The 22183-nt window shown below is 30.2% G+C and overlaps 1 protein-coding gene across 1 annotated transcript in view; it reads left to right on the top strand.

The window, feature by feature from the left end:
- LOC138369725 (piggyBac transposable element-derived protein 4-like) overlaps positions 1-22183 on the top strand; it is a 45398-nt gene that overhangs the window by 22239 nt on the left and 976 nt on the right. The gene's annotated exons all lie outside the window — the stretch shown is intronic.

The raw sequence follows: 22183 nt of genomic DNA, 5'->3' as shown, positions 1-22183 counted from the left end.
CTTATGTATCTAATTAAACATAATAGGATTCCTGTTCAACTTGCATCGAGTGATGAAGAAGTATTTTCACATTCAAAATAAAAATAAAAATACTTCTATAATTATGACTGAAAAATCTTATCATCATCTTATAGTTATGAAACATATTATTTTAAAATTATTTAAATTCCAAAAAGATCTATTTTATTATATATATGTTTTGTATTCCAAATTATTATTTATTATAAGTGGTATGGAAAATTATACAAAAATATTTAATTTTTGTATTCTAAATAATTAATGTTGTTATCCCATCTTCTACTTTTTAATATACTTTTCAATCCTTTTTTAGTATTTTTTTTATTTTGGGGTATAAAATAAATAGTTTTAAGAGGGCTTCTGCTTTGGTTTGTTTTACTCACTCTATTATTTAAAATTTGATCTCTTTTGTTCTTTTTAGGTTGATTTGACCTTAAAATCGAATTTGGGGGACTATTATTCCTACTGCTACTACCACTACTACTACTACTAGTACTAGTACTAGTACTATTTTGACGTATTTTTTTCATATTTATATTTCCACGATTTTTATTGCCTGTAATACTACTTTTTTTTCTTCTACTTTTATTTCTATTTATATTTTTACTTCTACTTCCACTTGTACTTCTACTTCTACTTTTACTTCTTTTACTTTTAATTCTACTCCTACTTTTATTTTTACTACTTTTACTTTTACTTCTACTACTTTTACTTTTACTTCTACTTTTTTTGTTCAAAATTTTATTGTTTTTCGCCAACATTATTTCTCTATTTTTTGTATAGAAATATTTATAATTAGTTAAAATATTCTTTAATATATCTGAAGGATTATCTTTGATTAATTTATAGGGAAAAGATCTTATTAGGTTATGATTATTTTTATATTTATTAGGTAAGTAAGCTACCATTGCCGTTATTTTATTAGATACAATATCTGTTTTTTTATGTAAAGATATCACAAGTTCATAATGTAAATGAGTAAGATCTTTAGTTTCTATAATATGTATATTATTTGTATTTTTATGGTAAGGTTCAATGACTCTGTTAATTAATTTACTGATATGCATAGGACTGTAAAAAGGTGTGTATATGTCAAGTATTCCAGATTCAATTATTGGTTGGTCCTCATTATAAAAACAATTATTTATAAGATGATGTATAATACTGTTCTTTATTATATTAATGTCTTGTGTTTTTTGCATGAGAAGAGTATGCCATAAATTTGTAAGAAGAGAAAAGTAAATTAATTTCGAATCAAAACGTTGTAGTAATTTGTAAGATTGAGGCGCCTTTTGTTTTAATATTTTAATAAACATTTCTGGATCATATTTAATTGTATGATAACTAATTAAATTTGAGGCTGGTTTAGTAGTTAAACCAGCGATATAATATATTTGTTGGATGAAAGTTTCAGAATTGTGCTCACTCCAAAATTGAACTTGATGATTACTAATACTAACCTCATCTATATTTTTTGTTATTGAGTACATTATATAAATTAATCGATTGAGAGCTAACCTACAAGATGATTCCGATAAACCTGGATATAAATCATCAATATAAGTATTATTTTGGTTGAATGTCAACCTTAATAAATTCTTTTCTGAAGAATTATTATTAATTTGGTATATATATTTCAGTGATGTAGTCATTATGCTTATTATTTTTTATTACAATAAAAAAAAGCACCCCATAATCAAAATAATATGTAAACTAATTTTCCAATATCTACTACCTCTACTTATATCCCAACAATTATAGGTGGATGTGATTAAATTCATTCACTCTCTCTCTCTCTCTCTCTAAAATCTTAAAGCTGCTTGGTGACCAAATTGACCTTGTGGATACGTTCATGGCCCGACTCGATGACGAGGCCGAGGACACAGTGGAGAGTCTACCATTACCTCCTGCCACATCTGCCCAAGGCATGGGTACCACCTTGAGTGAACTACAAAAGGCTGACCCTAGTCTTGTAGAATGTCATATGTCATATGACTTAGCTCTCTCTAAAGAGGAAATTGAGGATGCAGCCACTGGTTATTACTACAATGATCAGATTTGGAAAATAAATATGACTACAGTCGAACACTATGGTAGTAACTCCCAGGCACCTTGTGTGTACATCACATTAAATCAGTACTGGAAAAGAGTGGTAAAAGATGTTACTTTTTAATATAATATCATAATGATCTTTTAAGAGGAAATGACGTCATATCATTCTGACAGTATATATATTAGTGAATGTAACTCTTAGGCTGTTCATTTGTGCTAATTCACATGGAGAACAAAGAGGCTGGGGCCAAGATAAGCCCTCGTTACCTCGAGTTTAACAGTGACATAGGGAAAAGTATTAAACTTTACAAGTTAGAACATTTCGTCTATTGGTGGAAAAGAGAATTGCTTGTGGAGCCATACCTTCTGAAGGACGATCATGAGGATGCTCTGACTTTAATGTAGGATACCTCCTGAATGACAATCAGTTGAGGATGCTCTGACTTATAATGTGGGATACCTCCTGAATGACAATCAGTTGAGGATGCTCTGACTGTCATACTGAAGCGTATGATACCAATGATAACGCATGATAACATTCATTAAGTTATCTTCTCAGCTCATTACCACCAACTTTTTCACCAGAAAAATGGATGGAATTAAAATATCTATTCCCATAAATGTAAAGGTTGTAGCTTATCATCTTCTTTCCTCACAAATTGTAAGTATTAGTTATCATTCTCTTTCATTATTATATGTCGTACCTAGTAGTCTTTATGGGTTAATTTAGGTTAGGTAGCCGAAAATTTTAATAATATTTATGAAAATACATTGAATTTTTTTTTTTACAGGCTGAAGGAAGGATGGATGTTATTCTACATTTACCTTCTACTCTCGCTGACCTTTTTACCCAATTATCATATAATATACTGATGATTGATACTTCAACTTCAATGAGTGTTTATTGGTCAGCATTAATGAACCAATGGAATAAGTACATGGCTCCTATTTTAGAGAAGTGTGGAAATGAAACTGTTAGGTATACCTTTAGTGATGTTATTGAGAAAAAGGGATGTAGCCCACAGATTCAAAAAAGTGATTTTAGAAATAGTTCTACTGATTTAATCGGAGCATTAAAGAAAATTCAAGAGGAAATTGAAAGTTGTCAATCAAAAGATATTAAAGTGTTTTTTATTACTGATGGCTTCCATAGTGTATCAAGAGATAAGGCTGAAACTCAACTTGAAAAAATGAAATGTCCTGTTGGAAAAAAGTGTGAATTTTTTGTGTTAGGAATTGGAAAAGAATATCCAGTTAAACAGAGTTTATTTTTACAAGCACAACTTAATACTGGAAATACAATACCAAATTTATTTAAAGTACTTGAAATGGATGATATGGAAGATGTAATGAAGAATATAAGTAGTCATTGCAGTTCTGTAAAAATACGTTTATCTGTAGAAGGCTCTTTATTGCCTGGTGGAACATTAGAAAGTGAATTTTATCTTGATGAGTATGTTTATCTTAAACAATATAATGGTGAAAAAATATACATGTTTACAAATAGCAAAACTGAATATATTCTTCATTTACAATTTCAAGATTTAAATGTAAAAATAATGGATCAACTGATTACACAATGGAATCGGAGAATAATTCAAATTTATAACAAAGACAAAGAGAATTTTTTTTGAGAGAGAGAGATTATTAACATAGAAAAGAAAATTCGTGATGAACTATTTCTAAGGATTATGAACATAAAAGATGTAAGAGGTAATTTTACTGGGCGTTTTAAGGGAGTTTACACCAATATTGAAACTAATCTCAGGGAAAAAATCAATGGAATAAAGAAACTTATTGAGGAAGGACAATATCTTAAAGAAATTGAATTAGCTGGTGTAGTTTTGAACTCAATAACAGTATCAAGTCACTACTATTCAAAGAAGGCCTATCAACTAAAAGGATACACTGACAATGACTTTAAAAAGGATATAGATGATTTTGTGAAAATATTTGAAAAAGTAAAACACCATATTCTTGCATTACAAGTTTTACCGGAAAATTGTTGTAGGATTTCTCTCACTTCAACAGTCAGTGATTTACAAGAATCAAAATTTCTAACACTGTTAAATTCAGTCAATAAATTCCAGTTATCGACTGTTTGGAACATAACAGGCATTCCTGTACTTTTTCGTAACTTAAACTGTACAGTCTTAAATATTTGGTCATATAATATTATTCAAATTGTTGAAGCCCCCTTTGATTTAATTGGAGTGACAGCCCTTGTGGATTTTGTTAACATATATGGGGAAGTTGGTCATAAATACAATGAAATTGAAATTATTAATGGTAAACAAGAAACTCGCTTTAATGCTATTATACCAATTTTCACACCTGAGGAGGCTCATGTTATGGGATAACTGATGGAAACTAACCTTTTTGCTAAAATGATGACTTTTGCAGTTTTGAGGAATCCGATTATTAAGGATCACAATGCTCATCTAGGATCATTAGCTGTCTTGTTGATAAAACTCTTTGAGAAGTATCCAATTAAAAGCCGACCCAAGTATGTTTGTAGAATAATTAATAGTATTCAAGCTACTGTTGTTAATGGATATCTGTAGAATATATTAGAGAGATATTGGGGTTGCAATCTGTAGATGAACAGCATCAATTAACCACCCGGGACAATTGTTGAAGATCGGATGATTATGACAGGTTCCGTATCGTTTGATTTTATCTGTCATTAGGTATTCACACCATACTCGTGCCATTCGCAAGTCAATGAGGTTGTTTATGCCTATTAGTGAGTTATTTTCATAAAGAGCAATATCACGTTTGAAAATGGGATCGAAAATATTTGGGATAAGAGGACATTCAAGCAATTTATGTTGTACAAAGTATAAACTATCACTAATATTTTTACAATCATCTATTAATCCTGAATATACCGAATTGGATGATGTTTGATTAATAGGATAGGTAAAATATGGCATTATAGTAGTAGTAGTAGTAGTAGGAGTACTATTAGTAGTGGTAGTGGTAGTGTTTGTGGTAGTGGTAGTAGTAGTATAGTAGTTAATTTGTACATATCATGTGTTGAATCTAATTGATTCTGAATTGAAGAATGTTGGATCATTTTCCAGAGAAAAGCTGTAATATCAGTTCCTGGTTCCAAAAGTTTATAAAGTTCTTTTTTTTTTTTACAAATTCCATAGTTGCAATGTAATAAAAACATGCATATATATATATACTATAACTAGAGAAATAAAAAAAATTGAATGAACTTGATGAAATACCTTATGAATTAGTTGATGATGAAGGCCAACCTTTAATTAATAATTTAATTGACTTTGATATTAAAAAGTTACACTTGGTTCCTAAAATACATTTCCTTTCTATTTTTAAGAAAAAACATAAATATATTCAATCTTTTACTCAAAAGGAATCTGCTTTTGTAGCGGCCTTAACATTAGCATTTATTCAATATGGCAAGAAAAATGGATTTATATTAACAATATCAAATATTGTACATGAGTCCCTCTTAGAACCTAATTGGGGAATGTCAAATACATTTCCTCTTGAAATATATTGGCATGGAAATGGTGACTATTCATCACCCAAAACTTTTACTTCAAACCAAAATCATTATATCCTGAACCGTTTCATCATATTGAAAAAGAAAACAAAAAATCTAAATTAAATATATTTCAGTATACCATATTTCTTATTCTTATAATTTTAATAATATTATTTTGTTTTTATTATTTGTACATATATTTGTTTGATACCTTAGGAGACTGACTTCCAGCTGCCAATACTATTTGAAGTAACCCACCCCATTCCCTTTCTTCCTCCTAAAAATGTATCTGTATAACATAGGCGATTTTTTTTTTTTTGCTTGAACCAAGTACATTATCAAATAAAATTTTAATATATTATAAAAAAATAGATACAATTATGTCAAATCAAAATCCAGTTTTAAGTGATACAGAAGAGATGGAGGAAAATGATTCGGATACTTCAATGGAACTGGAAGACTTGAATAACCCCTTAACTTCAACTTCTACTCCAAAGACAAAAAAATCAAAGCTAAATCGAACCAGCACGACACAGGATGATGATGATTCGGATACTTCAGTGGAACTGGAAGACTTGAATAACCCCTCAACTTCAACTCCAAAGACAAAAAAATCAAAGCTAAATCGAACCAGCACGACACAGGATGATGATGATTCGGATACTTCAGTGGAACTGGAAGACTTGAATAACCATTCAACTTCAACTTCTACTCCAAAGACAAAAAAAATCAAAGCTAAATCGAACCAGCACGACACAGGATGATGATGATTCGGATACTTCAGTGGAACTGGAAGACTTGAATAACCCCTCAACTTCAACTTCTACTCCAAAGACAAAAAAATCAAAGCTAAATCGAACAACTCCCAAAAAATCAAAGTCAAACCGAACCAACACCCGTCAACGAACACGGGAAACCTCATCAGGCCCAGACACTACAAGGAGATCATCTTCGGATATTGGATATAACAAACGTATATTATTTCCATTTAAATATTCTATCACGATGAATGATGTGGTAAAAGAGTGTAAATATAAGGTAATAGTATCTGAAAATATAAATCACATTACATTTAACAAGAAATTCTTCACATTTGTAAATTGTAAAACTTTACCATTAAGATTGTTAATTCACCAGTATATTACATTATCAATGTATATAATTATAAATACCAATTATAAACCCAGAACACGTGGTTCATATTATCAAGCTGATGGCTCCTATCATTTTCCCACGTCGTTTTGTGGAGATTTGCTCATTATCCGAAAAATATATGACATTGTTGGCCTGGGAGGAATCGGTAGAAATCTTAAATGGAAGATAAATCCAGCTCATGTTTCAGATAATGGTATTCTTTCAAATTATTGTGCACAATACACTGAAAAAATTAATAAATCAGTTTCTAGAAACAGTGAAAATAAAAATATATTCATTTATATAAAATTACTAACTAGTTTATGGACATTTTTAACTGTACAAAAAGATAATGAGTGGCAAAATGCTCTTAGAAATAATCTTATTGATGAAATTGGAAAATTAAGTAAAATAATGAGAGTAACATGTGAAAATATTTATAAAGTAGGTTTTTGTGTTGAAAAATCTCCAATATATACACCAGAAAATTTTGCCAAATATTTAGATGAAGTAAGAAATATGAAACACTTAAATTGTAATGTTAGTAAAATGTCTAAGGAAGAAGCGATAGAACTTCATTTTTCCCTATTACAAAAATTTAATGATATTATAAAAACTGATACTCATATGTATGAAGTTCAATATTATCTGGCATATATACCACCAGATCATTGGAAGGAGTCTCAAAATGAAAGTAATGAAGTTAAGGGAGAACAAGTTTTTTATAACAATTTAAACAAGTTAAACTTTAATCCATATACATGCAAAATATCTATTATGTAAATCCCGTTTTCATTTAATCGAAAGAGAGAGTGAATGAGAGAGAGAGAGAGAGAGAGAGAGAGAGAGAGAGAGAGAGAGAGAGAGAGAGAGAGAGAGAGAGAGAGAGAGAGAGAGAGGAGGACTCAAATAGAAAACGAGATTCAATGAGATGATAACAGTTTCCTGTCAGGCTATATACAAGACAGAGCCCCTCCACACATTCTTCACAGTTGCTCTCCACATGCGACCAGGTCAGTGTTCTCATTTCCTTACCATAACAGATTTTTTTTTTTTTATATATTATACCAGATTGTTTGTTTTTTTACAGTGAAACTGTGGGTATGGGTTGTTAATGTCATCCCAATATTTTTGTGCTTGTGAATTATTTTTTAAATTTGTGTTTTAATCTTTTAATAGTGACGAAAATATATCTTCGTTTCCCTTAAAAAAGTCGCTTAATGCTGTAATGATAATGTGACGGTACTGTGGTAATTCTCCAAATTCGGAACTATTTAATATATCCACCGTAATGAGATGAGGTGGAATATTTTGTATATAATCATAAAAACATACAAATATACGGAAAAAAGGAGATACTAGATTTTTACAGTTTAGTGTTTTATTTTCTTTCCTCATGGTATTGCCTAACTTTATATTTTTAAGGGATAAGCTATTTTTGTATACAATTAAGAGGAAAATTATATAATAGTCTAAAGCTTGTCCTCGTATGTCATAAACTGTCCAATATAAAGCATCCATAAACTTTTCATCATTCAGATATTTCTCGCTCTGTGAGGCAATGAGACAGAGCCGATCCACACTTGATCTCCATCCAAGCGATCAGGTCAGTGTTCTCATTTCCTTGCCATAAAGGATTTTTATTTTGATATTCTAATAGACTGTGATATATATCACTATGGTTCTCAGATAAATATGCAAGTGATGGTTTTATGAATGGTGAATTAATTTTATAGCAAGAATATATTAGGCGATATAAAATAGGAATATATAAATATTTTTTAAAAGTATCCAATAGTTTTAAATCATGGAGATAAACCATGTGATATAGTGCGCCGTGAATTGCTGATTCCATTGACTCGTTTGGCAATATATCTGTAAAGAGAGAATGAAATATTTCACCAATGGCATGAATCATAATGCGGAAAGTAATATTTTCATTAAAATAGATTGGGATGGTTTCAGATTTTTGACCAACATTTATAAATTCTTTAACTGCCCATATATTTGTATCATTTACATCGCCCAGTTTATTTAGAAAAAATACGGAATATTGACGAAGTTTGTCAGATATAAATTTAAGAGAATTTTCTGACCACTTTTCAATTTTATTTAATAAATTATTTTCATGAAGTATTTTTTGGAATTCAGGAGACATTTTGAATTTTCCACTTTTTATCTTACCAGAAATATTTATTTTTCTGTGTGAAGAAATAAATATACTTTGTAATTTGGGAATCAAGAGTTTAAATATACATGATATTGATAGCAATTCATGGCTTAATTTTTCTCCATTATCGCCTAATTCCCATATATTTTCAGTTTCCAGTGTATTGAGAGCGGAAAATATAAGATCTGGAATGTTAGTCATCACACCATGTCTAGGAAGAAAAATGTTAGTATCACGTATATAAAACGTCATGTTAACTTCCCTGACTAATTCTGGTGGAAGGATAGTTTCAATGGGGATCACTCGACTTATGATTTGAATAAACCAATTAGTTAATCTACGGGGATCTAGAATAAGATTATTTTCTGTTGTAGATATATCTAGAAGAACCACTGGAAGACATCCCACAATATGTGTATCTTCTTCCTTTTGTTTGTGCTCCGTAAAAGTTGATTCCAAAGAAGTTAATGAATTTAATTTTAGTTTGAATAGGTCACTAATGTATTTACGATTGGCCCAAGTTATAATTACATCCCCTCCAGGAGTGTTGAGTATTTCTTTAATTGAAAGTGTACATGTTTTTTTATGGACATCATCTTCGTCTTTATACTGAAATACGATTTGTGAACTAGGTGGAGAGGCTACAAAAACATTTGATGGTTTTTTATGCCAGTTAAAATTCATATCCATTTTTTTATGTAAAAAGAAACTTAAAATTATGTTTAAAAAAATGTTAACATTCATAATAATTTTAATAGCATCAGGGAGTGTGGATAGTAATGAACTTGAAGTTATTATCAAACCTGGTGTTGCTTTTGCCCGCCAGTATAAAACACTGTTAGTAGATTCACAGGAAAGATTGTTCTATAGCTTCAACTTTACAATTTATGAAAACATTTTCATTCAATTTTTAACTCTTTTGAATAGTTGTAAGCAAAAATGTCCTTTTGAAACATTTAATGGAATTTATAAACTTATTCAAATTATTAATCGACAACAAGAACTTATAAAAAAAATATAAATTTTTAAAAAATTCTGATACAATAATATCCAATGATCATTTTGTATGGAAATATCCACATAAAGAAATTATTTCTGAACAAAATATTTTTTTTCAAGGAAACAATTGAAATGTTAAATTCAATTAACAAAACAGAATTAAATCGTAGAGAATTGTGTGTATATATCAGTTTTATACATAGTACCATAAATACAATTATATCAGACATTGAACACACAGAAGTAGAATTAGATTTAATGTATTCTACAGGAATACTCTCAAGATATATTTTCAATCGTTTACCATTTGAAAAGGACTTAATTCAGATTCGAAATCGAAAAAAAATTGATCTTTAATGATTCATCAATTGATGATTTAATGTCAATTTATTATAAACTCTGTCGGGTGTCAGTATATTATACTGATAACAGGTTTATATTAGTAGTTTATTTTCCCATAGTTACCACCAATAATCCACCTAATCATGGATTTTTGTATTCAGTAATACCAGTTTATACAAATGTTAACGAAAAATGGAGTGCATCTTTAGAAGTTGAAGATAACAAGTACTTAATGGTATTACAAATTGAAAGTGAATATTGGTATATGGGTAATGTCAAAGGAAAACTTTGATGTTATAATATAGTACCTTAGTCATCAATAGTTTTTCATATTTTAATTTAAATTCACACAAATCTCACAATTGTATTAGTGCTGCTTTTAATCAATCTGATGAGGCTATTTTAGAATTATGTAATTATAAATTAACACAAAAATTCAATCCTATATTTATACCTATTGTACCTGGAATTTGGATTTATTCTATTAATAATATCTTAAAATTAAACATATTATGTAGTGGTAATATTAGTCATCGCTTATATCAACAACATATATTATACCCGGGTGTTAGTTTATTAGAATTGAATAGGGCATGCTATGCCTTTTCAAATTTTTCAGAAACATCATCTGATGGATTAAGATTATTTTATAATTATAATACGGTATTTTCACATCTAAATAAGATACTAATAAATACACATCAATCTACTAATTTCCTGAAAAAAATCATTGAGAACAATAATAATCCCAATACACACATGCATTTAATCGATGTGTATTATTTGTCAATAATAAATCAATATTTTATTATTTTATGTATATGCCTTATATCCATATTAATTATATATATAATTTTAACTATATTTTTAATTCCTTATTGTTATAAACACTATTGTAATGCTACTACTACTACTACTACTACTACTACTACTACAACTACAACTCCAGTTAACACTATGACTTTAACAACTAGTAGTAATACACAACCAGAATCCACCCCATTAATAATGTCATCCTTTTCATTACCCCCTAATCTTCCCCCCTATCCTCCTCTACCCCCTCCTCCTCCTTCTTCTTCTTTTTCTTCTTCTTTTTCTTCTTCACCTTCTTTTCATCCTCTGCCTTCAGCCACTATATATATGAATGAGAATTCTATTTATGATTCACCATGTGAACATTATATGACAATGAAAGGAAATAAATAAAAATGATTACTATTATTTATTTTCTTATAATAATTTACTTATTTATATGTACAATAATTATAGGAGGTGAGGCGATACAAAGAAAAAGAAAGTTATTTCACTATGGTATAACAAGACAAAAAAATATATCGTCATTAGAATGGTATATTGATCAGGCTGAAAGCGATGATGATGCATTAGATAATAATCCATTATTAATTTTATCAACATATGGACATCATCAGGATGACAATCATCATCAAGCCTGTAAAGTGTGGGAAGGTATGAAACTAAATCAGTGTTCTATATTTTTACCTTATCCTTTATATTCTAAAGAAGGTAATGAAATATTACCAGCTAGTGCCTCCTGGCAGGATGGATATTGGTTTGAAATATCTCCTACTAATCCCCTAAAAATACCTACAGTTCCAATATGTTCAACCACATTAGGTAAATTAATATGGCAAGATTACAATTTCATGTGTGAATGTACAACTCATGGATTATTTAGTGGAAAACATTGTGATCAATCCACGTCCAAACTTACTATAGATAATGGATGCAAAAAAGTTGGATGGATTCATGATCTGAATATTGTAGACATATCTAAATTTAATCCAGTCAAAGAAGGCATATGTGTAGAATGTTCTATTCCTGAAACAGTACCGAATATAGAAGGAATGGAACCTTCTTGTATCCATGTTCACCTTAATAATAATTCTTCCTCTCTAGACATAACCATCACCACCACGACCACCACAACTACTAACGCTTTATATAGAACAAATGTTCCATCTGATACCAAGGCACCTTGCGTGTACGACGCGTTAAATGAAAATAATTACAATGAAATTAATAAATATGTAGAAGGATATGGTTGCTCATGTGACTATTTCAGTGGTTACGTTGAGGTTTTAATTCCTTCATTAGTTGGCCTGTTTCGTGAAAAAAATTTGATTAGTAATGCCTGTGTGAAAATTGGTCATAACACAATGGACCCTCATCGAGTTGATTTGGCTTACTATACACTAGAGAATGGTGGCAAACCTTTACAAATGCACACTTACTATGAACTCGAACCCCTTTTCCAACCCCTGATGTCTAAAGCCAAATCAACATTAAAAAGTGATGTTGAATTTATTATAGATCAACCGGCAATAGCAAAGGTAAATGCCTGTGATTGGATGAATCGTCACATTAAAGCTGATCCACACCAAAAACTATGGCGTTTGAGACATGATGAACGAGGAGATGACTGGCCTGTTGTTCATAAGACAAAATTGATTAATCATTATAGGCGCCGGCAAGAAACTTATCCCCTATATATCTATCGATTAGCGGTTAGTCCTGGATATGAAGACAAGCATTTTTATGAGACGACTGACGATCGTCGACTATCTAATGCTATTTGGGGCCATCCAATTGTATTCAGCTTTTACTCAGAGAGTATTTGGCATGAACTTACTACCCTTAATCCCTTGGGAGTAACTGAGGGGTGGTATTTTGGTTTAACTATGCTCACTCAACCAGGTCATATAGTTCGACTAGATACACGTGGACAATTTAGGAACCCAGGTGAGGTTGTACCTAATGTGGTTCCACCTGATTATCATGATTTAATTGACCCCGGCAACCTATTGCTCATCCAGGTATATTATATATTACGTATGTGGTTAATACTTAATCTCTCTCTCTCTCTCTCTCTCGACTTGATTTGACCTTTAACACATTGATCTCCTTAGAGCCACACGCTGTGCATGGTCCAACACCCAGCCCCACTACCCCTCTTGACTACGATAACTGCGTCGCCAGGGAATCCCAAAAATTCCCCTGTGACTACTATACCCACAGGCCAGGGAATATAAATATATCCCTGTGACTATAGATCGACTCACGTGCCAGGAAACATACCCCTGTGACTACGAATTAATAAAGTACATTGAAGAAATGGAAAGACAATCAGATGACAAACAGCCAACAACGCCACCTCCCCTTTCTATATATTTTAATGAAGTATTTCGACCTATAAACCAGGAAGAATCTAATAATAGTGATAGTAGCATCAGTAGTAGTATCAGTCTAAATGATGTTGATGTTAATAATCTTTTAGAAATCAATAACTTCAGTAGTAAGAGATTTAATAAGATTGTAAATAGCTACCTCATGTTTGAAGAGGATAATATAATTAAATTATATTTTGTAAATGTAATGAAAATGTTGGTTGATAATAGTAGTAATATTAATAACGTTATTTTAAAATATTTCATTTATGTTTTAAGTCTTTATTGTATTTCTATGTATTATTTTTACAATATTTAATATCGAAAGATGGAATCCGGATAAACTATTTCAGTTATAATCAGCTTTATTATAAAGATTCCTGCCTTTTCGGAGGAATTTCAGTATTATCTTCATTCTTTCTCTTTTGTGAAATAAATTGTGGACGGTGGCTAAATAATGGAACCTGATTACTTTTTACTCTAATTATTTGTGAATTAATATTTTCATTGTTTACTTCTGGGAAATAGACTATACCGTCATCATCAAGAAAAATTCCATTTTCTTTATCATATTTAAGATCTACAGTGAGTTCATTTTTATGCTTAATTTTAATTATTTTGTTTATATATATATATATATATATATGTCCATCTGTTTTAACCCGGTTTATAAATTCTTTAATGTTGGGATGTGTCATTTGATAATAACAATTTTCAAACTGTATATATATTAGAAACATATATAAATAATTATAAAATAGTACCACACATTTTATCCAAATCACTTTGGTCAAAATTATTTTTTCCAAGACATAGAAAGTATGGTGCTAATTCAATCATACAAGGAGAACACACACTTAAATACTTACGATGATCACCCACAAAATTACTTGGTTTACGCCAATTAAACCGAAATGATATCTTGGCTGTACGATAATTACATAGAGTGCAGGATGTTGTTTGTAATTCTATTTTCTTAGCCTGAGACATTAAAAAAACAAAACCTTTAAATGTATCATTTCTAAATGATGATACACTCAGTCCTGCAATTATCACATCGATTCCACAACCTTGACATACATGAACAAATTCAGTTAAATTTTCTGGATAAAACAAATGAGCATCGTCGATAAAAATAGTATAAAAGTGAAGAATATAGTCTTTATAATCTAAGTAAGTTTCACTCCGGATTTGGATTTCAGTCGGAATTATTGATCGACATTTTATTTGTTTTAATTGTACACATCTAGGCAAAATCAAAATGGTTTTATTTTTATTTTCTCTGCAATGTGTTTGAGTAAGTTGCAAAAGTCGAGACGATTTTCCTGAGGCCATTAAACCAGTAATAACTGTCAAAGTGCCCTCTCGGTTTTCATGTTTATTAAACAAACTGACAATAGTTTTGTATTTATCCAAAACCAATGACTCTATGGTGGTGGTCTTTAGAAATATTTTCAGGGGAGTTTTGTATTCCCCAAACCTCTTTTATTGATGTTCCATTGAATGAGTAATCCAAATAGGTATATGGAATTCGATTATAGGAAATGGGATGTTCCTTAATTATTTCATCCATGTGGCTAACATCAAAATCCAACAAAGTCTCATCAAACTTATATATAAGCAATGTTTTTCTAACATCTTTCAATGTAAGAGAACCTGTCAAAATAGAATTTAGTATTGATTCACTTAGATTACAAAGAAGTATAATATGGGCATTGCGAAATTCAGATTCCAAATGACCATATTCCTCATCCTCATGCTCCATTGGATCATATATCCAGCTAGGGGATACCGCATTTGCAGTTAGACGAATATCATACTTAAGTTGCACACAATTGGAACCCATACACAAACTGTAAATCTTAACTTGGGGTATGTCCAAAAAACATTTGTCAGCATAATAAATAATTTCTTTTCCTAGTCTGTCTATTAATTCAATTGGAGATGTAATAAGGGTGGATTTACTATCATCTGCCATGATTATGAGATACCCCGGTCCGAGCTCAGTTCAGGACAGCTGGAATAATTATAACTTATAGTCTTAATAAATACCTTTTATATTATTTATCATATTAAAAAATCTTATGCAAAAACATGAATAGTTCTTCTAATAATCTAATAAATTTTAAAGTTGTTGGGAATGATATGATTACTAACCCTTTACAGTTTCCTATCAATTCTACTGATGACATTACAAAATTTTTAAATACTACGTTAATTCCGGGAAATTTACCCATTCTCACAGATAATGATACATTAAATTATGTTACCAAAGAAACTCTAGAATCTCTTATTAATTCTTTGACACAACTATTGATTAGTCTTACTGTTTTCCCTGCCAGACCAGCTTTAGAATGGACTAAAAATGTGGAGAATGAAGTAATTTTAAATATAATTGACGATTACATTAAAAATTGTCAGCATCTAAATGAAGACGCTCATTTAAAAGAATCAACAAAGAGGGCTGAAGAAATCAGTAAATTATTTGATGAAAAACTAAAAAATCTTACAAATTCTGCACAAACAATCCCACCCATAATATATGCACAACCACCTCCACCACCACCAACCCAACTGCCCCTACATACACACTCTTCATTCCATTATTCACCCCATCAACAATTCCCTAGTTCTTATTATCAATGTCAGTGTCAATATACCCCCACTTCTCCTTACTGTTATTATCATTCCCATCCTCCTCTAACAAGTGTTGTTACCTCTTCTCCTCCTCCTCATCCTTCTCCTCCTCCCCCTCCCCCTCCCACTGTCAACCCCACCCATACTCATCAAAATCCTTATATACCACAATCTCCCAATACCCAATTACCATTCACCTCTCAGTCATCACCACAGCAGCAAACATCCCAATCCTCCCCACCACCACAATCTTCCTAAAATGGCAGATGTATTGAAAAGACAAAAATTTAAACTTCCATTTATGGCCCATGATATGTATATATATGTTGAATATTCATTACATGAGACAAATGTAAATATCCCTGTAGATGATCAGGAAAGCATATTCTACATATCTAACAAGGGAGTTGGTATGAGTCTGCATAACAAGAAAACTGGAAATTATTGTCGAATTGTAAAACTTGCCATATATAATTCGAATGATAAAAAAATTATAGAAAAATGTTCCAACCAGTACTCTTCGCCAGGTTTTATTGCTGGTTATGAGGTGATTGAATGCCTATTGTTTGCTGCTAAAACCATTGCTACTGAACACAATGTTTTTTCCATAATTCAACGTCCAGTTTTCATTGTGTGTAATGAAAGATTAATTATTGATATTTTGCATTATATAATAACAAATCTAATGATTAACGATGTATGGTGTAATGAATGGAAATGTGTTCCTAAAGCTAAAGATAAAATCAAGATCATATTATGGACATTTACAAATTTATCTGAATGGATGGAAGCCAAACGTTTATTTAAAACTGCTATTGTTCATAATTCCCAATTAAAATACTCTCTCTCTCATACGACCAACCTATCCCAGTTAAATTTTTGTAAACTTCAAGATATTTTACCCAGTTACTATAAAAATGTAAGTCGCGAAAAGAGACATGCCCATATAATTAATCGGCATAGACAACCCATTGTAATAAAGCCTAGAATATATGTGAATTTCAATCCTCAGGATGAATTTGGAACAAATATTACTACTCAATACAATAATTGTCTTAAGGTTTTTAACAGGTAATAAATAATTACTTATTATTTAATTAATTTTATAGTTTTAGTTAAAACTTTTATGTGATTATTTGAATATAAATTTAATAATGATGGATTACTTTTCCCTAATGATTTATAATATCGGGCACTATGAACTGCTTCATATACAATTAATTTAAAAAGAAATAAATAGTCTTGGTATGTTACAGAATCCCCCCACTCCTGCCATATGATTGCTTCATTTTTAGTTGAACGACATCTTTTCATTTGATTAAAAATTGAAACAAGATTTGTTTCTTCATGTAAAATAGCGTTTTTTAAAATGTCATGTTTACTGATTGTCCAACAAGATATGAGACCTAAATTATAGTCACTTCCAAAAAATATAAAATACAATACTGTTAAACTAAATAGTTGTTGAGAATTTATATTTAATTTAACCATAATATGATTATAATTGTTTAATCCAATGTATGATTGTCCATTATATGGTGGGATAACCAACATAACACGATCATCCTCTCGAAGAATGTACATTGCTGATATATCAGAGTCATTACTTATAATTATGTAACAGGAATTTTTATTTAAAATTTTATTAATAAAACGAAATAGAGTTATTTCACCCTCATTTCGTTGATCAAAAGGTAATGATTCAGTTGATAATAGAAATATGATATTAGGATGTTAAATGTCCATTTTTTTTTTATCATTGCAATTGTACATTTTTCTAAGGATAATTTTTCATGGGGAGAAAGAATGGAAAAGGGGTCAGATTTTTGTTGATTGCTACGATTTTTTGTAAAGAGAGACTTTCCATCCATAACAAAGTGTATTATCATATTATTACAAGTTCTTCCCTTATTATTAGTATTAGTATTAGTATTATGATCATCATCATCATCGGTGTTATTGTTACTTAGTAAATTCATGAGAATATCACAATAGGCACAAATTATATTACATACTTTTTGGGCTGTAGCATTGATATCAATTGTTCCAACTTGTTTCCCTTTTATGGTATGTGCATGGAAAAAAACTGAACCATCAATCCCAATATATTTTAAATGGCTAAGACCTGAAGGAAAGAATTTCTTTAAATATTGATTTGGCTCTTTGTCATTTTGAACAGTTAACATTATCTTGGTATTAGTTAAACATTTGTTGAAGAAATGAAGACCCATAATATTGTATAAAAAATAAGCTTTTGTAAGTTCTTATATAATAGTTGAGATAAAAATATATAAATTATATTTTTAAATTAATGCTTCATTTCCAGAATCATCAGGTGAATGAAATAATAACCACCTCCAGAAGAAACATGTGAAAATGGACAAATTAAAAAAAAAAAACTTTGTTTTGAAGAAGTCTTCTAAAGTACAAAATCTAGAGCCCCGGAAAAGTGTAACCAACTTTAGAAGGACAGGAGGCCCCATTGAAGACCGACAGACGGCCCAAGAAGACAGGAAGAAGTCTTCTAAAGAACAAAATCTAGAGCCCCGGAAAAGTGTAACCAACTTAAGAAGGACAGGAGGCCCCATTGAAGACCGACAGACGGCCCAAGAAGATGGGAAGAAGTCTTCTAAAGTACAAAATCTAGAGCCCCGGAAAAGTGTAACCAACTTAAGAAGGACAGGAGGCCCCATTGAAGACCGACAGACGGCCCAAGAAGACGGGAAGAAGTCTTCTAAAGTACAAAATCTAGAGCCCCGGAAAAGTGTAACCAACTTAAAAAGAACAGGAGGCCCCATTGAAGACCGACAGACGTCCCAAGAAGGTGGGAAGAAGCGAAAACGGACGTTTTCTAAAGAACAAAATCAAGAGGTAAATGAAGAAGCTAAACCAAAATCTGGAAATTTTATAGAAAAGATTAATCCCAAAAATATCCAAGTAAAAGAAAAATATATTGGGTGTTGTTGTTTACATGATAAAGTTATATCAAGACAATTTGCTATTGTAGACGGAAGAATTAATATCCTAAATAACAGGTTGAATTTTATAAATGAAAGATTGGATATTGTTATGGAAAGTAATAGAGAACAAAACATTAAGAATATAAATACATTATTGAATAATATAAATGAGAAATTGTATATTTTGGAAAAAGAGAAAAAAGAATTAAGATCCTAAATATTATATGGGATAATTAATTTATATGAGAAATTGGATATTTTGAAAGTCATAGAGATTTACATTATTAGATGGGTAGTAGTATATAGTATAAAAGAAGTATGTATATGAACCATTAACACAAAGAGGAGCTGAAGAATAAGTAACAAAAATGGTTGAAATATATGAAATAATACCTAATTCTGAAATAGATAATTTTACTTCTATGTTTCTTACACCAGAATTAAAGGATAGATTTATGAACAAATATTCTTCAATGATCAATTTTGATATGTGTATTAGAGATATGGTATGGGAGTTATGTGCTACCCCACTTATTCCAACTTATGTCCAAAAAGAAATTGAAGATTTGTTGTTAACAAAAGCCATTAAAGAAAAATATATAAATAATACTGATTTAAAATTTATTCTTCGTATAAAAGACCAAACAATTGAAACGGATAAAAAAGTTTATATTAAGGTTGAGGAATTTACCCATTTTTTATGGAATAAAGTCAAAATTCAAATACATTTTGAAATGATAAGTTACCAACGACATCTAGGCCAAGAAATTTATCAAAAGATGAGTAACGAACTAGATTATTTTTTCTTACACCCCAATATTATTGGTGCATATGAATTAAATAAATTATCACTTGTAGCATCTTTAGCTTACACACTACAGAATCTACATAAAATGTCTTGGCATGCATCCAGTTTTCAATTTATAAACGACCACAAAAAAGAGATTAAGTATTATCCTCAAATTGTAAATGGTATTAAACAAGAAATGTCTAATTCTTGGCTTTATATGAGTTTACTTAATGAGATGGTATATAAATGTAACCATAAATATAATGGTCAAATAAATGTTGTTTCCCTTAGAAATTTAGCCAAGTTCTCTAAAAAAACACTTGCTAATTATACAGAAGAAGAAAAAATAATTATTTTGAAAATAGTTAAAGATATTAAAAAACAAACAATGTCAGAGTGTTCATGGTTTTGTTTAGGGTTACTTGATTCATTATGTATGTAGTTAGTTATATGTTCTATTTTTAGTCCATTTTGTAATTGTTATAAATATAACATAATAAAATATATAGCTGTTTTATTTGTTATTTTGTTACCTAAAGATCTGAAATATAAAAAAAATATTAAAAACATAGAGAATGTTTATATGTCAAAAAGAAGTTAATTCCTTAAAAGAATGTGCTTTCAGTTATATACCTTTTTCCTATGAAAGTTGGTCGTGGAGTATTAATAATTCCTCAGAGAATAATTCAAAATTTGATGAATATTATTACCTTCCACTACATGACAATAAAGGATTTTATCAAATTGTTACCATGTTTCTCAAATATTGTAGCCAAATATATAATTCACTCTCTAATGATAAAAACCATAATCATAATGAATATATAGCAGGAAGATGCCGACTACGCCAATTACCAGGACTCTTGCTCTTAGGTTATGATACCTTCCAAAGAAAGAAAGGTATAGTATCTTTCTCATTTTTCACCAGTGATTTGCCATGCTCTTGGGTTATTCCAACCTCGATTTCTAATTTTTCTGAAATTGTTACCAATCCAGGTTGGATTGCAACTACAATGCTAAAACCTAAAATACCACCTGTTTTTAATTTACCCCACCCTATTAGTATCTTCAGTCTTGCTGACAGTGGTTTAGTAGTAGCTTATCATTGGTCATCTATTCTCTTTTTGCTCTTAGAACCCATATTGGTGATACCTTCTTCTCAGATTCAATCTAAAAATCTAAAGGGTAAGTGGGATCCACATCAATTAGTAAATAAAAGTAAAAAATATCTTAATGATAAAGAAGCAAGTTTAAAACTTCTCGGTTCTCATTATATCATTCAATATTTTCCCAAGTCTCATCTTAATGAAAATACATTTTCTATTGCAGTCTTTCACTCAAAGCATTTACCGATCAACCAAGAACTACAACACGATTCATTTCAACCCTCAGATTTTATGAAATCCCTCATTTGGGGTATTTCTCTTCTACAACTGAGTCAAGAAAGTCTGAAATAAATAATGGCAACAAGTTCTTATTCCTCTCTACCACATCCTCCTCCTCCTCCTCCTCCTTATTCAATCATAAAACTGCAAAGTAGTGATGGTGATATTTTTGAAGTAGAATATGATATTATCAGACAGAGTGGTGTTATAAAAACCATTTTAAATGTTTTGAGTGATGATACCAATGATGAAGCTATTCCTCTTCCAAATGTAAACACTATTATTTAAAAAAAAATAATTGAATGGTGTGGTTACCATCACAATAATAATGATAGTTCTATAATGTCATTTTCAAAATGGGATTTTGATTTTTTTGAACAAGATACATTGTTGCCAATAATTTTGGCAGCTGATTACTTAAATATTAAAGATCTAACTGACAAAGGATCAAAATGTTTGCCAATATTATTAAAAAATTGACAGTAGAAGAAATCAGAGAAATATTTCATATAACTAACGATTTGACACCTGAAGAAGAAGAAGAAAATATTAAAGAAACTAACTGGTGTAAATTTATATAATTATAAGACCAGAAAGGATGTAAAGAATAATTACTGTGGAGTTCGTAAACCGTAGACTTTTTATTAATGGTTAATGAAGGCAGAGGACATGACCTCTTGGGTGTTAGTAATAATTAGATGCTAGAAATTAGGTTTTGAAGATTTACTTTAAGGAGAAAATACAAGATTTGATAATAGCTGTTGATATGTATTAATTAGATCCATATTAAATGATTATAGTAAGTAACAAACAGTACACTGATGAGGAAACATTATCATTATAACATTATATAGTCTGTTGATATGCATACTCGTTTTTCTTCTTATAATTATTCTCTAAATATTCATTATATTTTTGAATACACCAATCATATGACATCAAATATACATAATATATTATCATTAAGAAAACAAAAGAAGTTATTGAATAA

Source organism: Procambarus clarkii, chromosome 29 (assembly GCF_040958095.1).
Source record: "Procambarus clarkii isolate CNS0578487 chromosome 29, FALCON_Pclarkii_2.0, whole genome shotgun sequence".
NCBI classification, from domain to species: domain Eukaryota; kingdom Metazoa; phylum Arthropoda; class Malacostraca; order Decapoda; family Cambaridae; genus Procambarus; species Procambarus clarkii.
The sequence above is the reverse complement of the archived record's forward strand: the minus strand, read 5'-3'. Positions and strand labels throughout refer to the sequence as shown.